The 3,419-nt window shown below is 29.2% G+C and overlaps 1 long non-coding RNA gene across 1 annotated transcript; it reads left to right on the top strand.

Annotated features, from left to right (window-relative positions):
• Positions 1–416: 416 nt before the first annotated feature.
• Positions 417–1,570, top strand: LOC121120513 (uncharacterized). The gene is made up of 2 exons (XR_005865086.1): positions 417–1,055; positions 1,182–1,570. It is a non-coding gene; the product is annotated as an uncharacterized lncRNA (long non-coding RNA).
• The last annotated feature ends 1,849 nt before the right edge of the window (positions 1,571–3,419 follow it).

Here is a 3,419-nt window from a genome sequence, read left to right as displayed (position 1 = left end):
TTCTGACCCTGTAGATGGTGTCCCTCTCGATCCTCAAAAATCTTGACAATTTTAGGGTTGCTGTGGGAGGCGCAAATCAAAACAGCAATCTGATTTCTTTGTGCTACTATTTTTGTTTACAGTAATTATAGAGACGATTGTAATATCTCATTCCAAAGCTTAAAAAGTCAACTGACGCGTGAAATATCGACAATTTACGAATTACAATCATTATACCTCGAAAAATTAATCAAATGTAGTGGTACGTCGATTTTGCACGACTGCAAATACTATTAGTTGTCTACCGTATAATATTCACACGTAGTTTTATGTTTACCTATTTTTTTTACTTTTCATACTCACTAGGGTATATTATGAAAATAAAATGTATTTCCACTTTCAAATAGTGCCCGGCCTAGTTCTCAACTGGTAAATCTTACATTTTGAGTAAGATTTCTCGTAATCATAAAGCAAAATAAAATGACGAGCCAGCGTTTTCTACACATATGTGATGTCATTAAAATGGGCTTGCTTACATTCATCAAATTATAAAGTTTGTGAACGACACACCTTTATTATCCACCACCTTGATCCAGATACAACTTAACTTCTAACTGCGAAAATCAGGGCCTGTATTTGTGATGAGACGAAACTACGAAATTCTTCAGATATATTCTTCAAGAGATAAGACCAAAGCCAGATAAAGGAAATCAAAGAAAAAAACTTATACCTTAATCATCCATCCCCAAAGAACAGATTTGACTTTTTCTTTGCAAACGAGATTCCAACAATGATAAGATCCATTCACGATGAGTACGGAATTTCAATATTTATAAAAATAAGTTCTTAATGTAAAAAAAAAAAAATCAACAAATTATTGTTGACATTATACATATACTAAATAAAATGAAACATGTTTATACAGAAATAAATAGAAATATTAGCAGAATAGAATATGCAATGACAATACAGACAAAACAATCGAGAAAAGAGAGGCACATTATCTATTAGAGTTTAAAATTATCTACCACTAGTTTTCCAATGGCCCAGACGTAATAAAAAAATCAATAGTCCAGGTAATATAACAATCCATATAAATTATACATCACAAACTTCACCTTATAAGTGAATTGTGATTTTCATAGAGATATATACATGAAGGAAACTAATGGACTCTTATAAATGAACTATTTTTTCCTTAGAAAAAGAGACGAAGGAGAGTCGACCTAAGAAAAGAAGAACATCATAATTTCAATGAAAGGGCAGTGGATGGAGGATGAGAACTCTTTCTGTTTCTCATATGGGCATTCAATCGATAGTTCTGTCTTTTTGTGGAACTCATTAGTTCTTATAGAATTATACGGTTATTCAGTGGAAGATTTGAGGAATTATTGTATTTTTTAGTGCAGTGACAATGATTCTCAAGATCAGAAGTGTAATTGTTATTTTTATAATTTATTTTGTTACACTTGTTTAAATTTTTTGTTTGTTCTATGTCATCTTTATATTTTGCATTGTAATAATAGAGGCCACCAGAGTACGTACATACAAAACTAAAATCGTGTTGTTGCAAATAAAAAGAGACATGTTATTTCTATTAGGCTTGATTATTTTGTTCTCACGACGTGAGAGTGTGGACTGGGGAGCGAATGGTGGTGCTAAGCTTAGTTGAAATAACAGGATTTTTTTTTAAATACAACTAAGTTGATAGGCACAGTGCAAACATTAATCTTCATGTACATAGGCGCCAAAAGTACAGATTCTTTTTGTAGTCATTTAAGTGAATAAATATGAGCGTCTTCTAATCGTAATGAATTAATATCCCTCCATGGAACTACAATTAACTTCAGGCAATTTTTATTACATTGTATATTCTGCTTATTCATCATGTGATATCTCCAAATGATCTGTTCAGCCAAATGCAAGTCTCTCCGTCCAACTTGGACAAAAAAAATTATCCAGTTATTATGATTGGTCAATAAACTAGAAATTGAGGTGTTAGAAATTTTAACAAAAAGTAATCAATGTACAAAGTAATAAAAAAATTGTACTCTTAAAATCAGATTTATAATTTCCCAATATACATTTAAAACTATAATTTAGTCATCTTTAAAGATAATAATTATGACTATACCCATAATCCAGAAAAAAAGGAGGAATCTTTGGAATCAAAAATCAAAAAAGGACCCCTTTTGACAAAAAGAAAATAAACGTCAAAATGAACGTCATATATATTTTTTTATGTTCGCTGTTCATTCGTAAAAAAAAAAAAGAAGGAACATAAAGCATAAACGCTGTTTGTTTTTTTTGTTCAATGTCCAAGCCCGGTCAAACATGATTTTGTATGACTAATTTCATGTTTAAGCCTGAAACTTTTCGAACAGAAAAGATAAACTAAGTCTTAAAGAAATATGAGGTAATTTCTTATAACAATAACAATAAATTTTGTTTACAAGTAATTTACACTAGAGTAAAAGTAATCTGATTTCAAATATTTTCAAATTTATAACCTTCAATCACAATTTTCTTTATGGATTCTAGGAATTTTATTTTCCAAATATAAAAGTGTTTTCGTTGTAAGCAAAGATACTTTGAGAAGCGTTTTTGTATTTTAACGGGTTTAATCTTGTCACGATCAAGATATTTTATATATTTGAAAGATTATAATAAAGAATTTAAACATCATCAGTATAAATATATAAACCAAAAATGTAATATCTATGAGATAATCATTAAAAAATGAATCAAATATGAATAATGAAATAAATACTAAAAAGGAATATTTTATATTTGTGAATCGAAAAAATGAACAACAACATAAGTAGAAAAATTAAGTTTCTGTAAATTTTTTAAATTGAACTTGAAAGCATTGGTCCATACAGTTCAGCAATGCAGATAAGTTTTTCCAAATCATAATTTCCGTGTTTATATTTAAAATTTTGTGGAAATCATAAAATAATTTCACAAGTTAATCATAGATGTCACATTTTATTCAACTTGAATCGCACCTCTTACTTCTTTCTATTTCAATGAACTATATGAAATATTATAGAAATAGGAAAATCTACAGACCTGTTGTTCTAAGTAGATGGGAGAATTTCAATTTCTTACAATTTATAAATTCATAAATTGAAAATAAAAAATACATCTTAGTCGAGAGTGTTTAAGAAGGAGAAGATTTAAGTTGTTGGTATATTCTCAGGAGTGGAGTTATATGTTTCTCACTGTAACATTACTAAATGGTCTTAATTAAGATTTAAGCTCAAATCATTGTTAGAGGATAGGAGTATAATAAGGAGCAACTCTATTATTTAATCATAACTTCTTCATATGGTCAACTCACCTTACTGTACCGTGGCGCTGCAACTGTGTTTTTATTTTGGTTTTTCATAGCTACAAAAATGGCTCATTGTATTTTCTCTCAATAGTAGAACTTTGAG

This window comes from Lepeophtheirus salmonis, chromosome 6 (genome assembly GCF_016086655.4).
Source record: "Lepeophtheirus salmonis chromosome 6, UVic_Lsal_1.4, whole genome shotgun sequence".
NCBI lineage: Eukaryota > Metazoa > Arthropoda > Copepoda > Siphonostomatoida > Caligidae > Lepeophtheirus > Lepeophtheirus salmonis.
The sequence above is the reverse complement of the archived record's forward strand: the minus strand, read 5'-3'. Positions and strand labels throughout refer to the sequence as shown.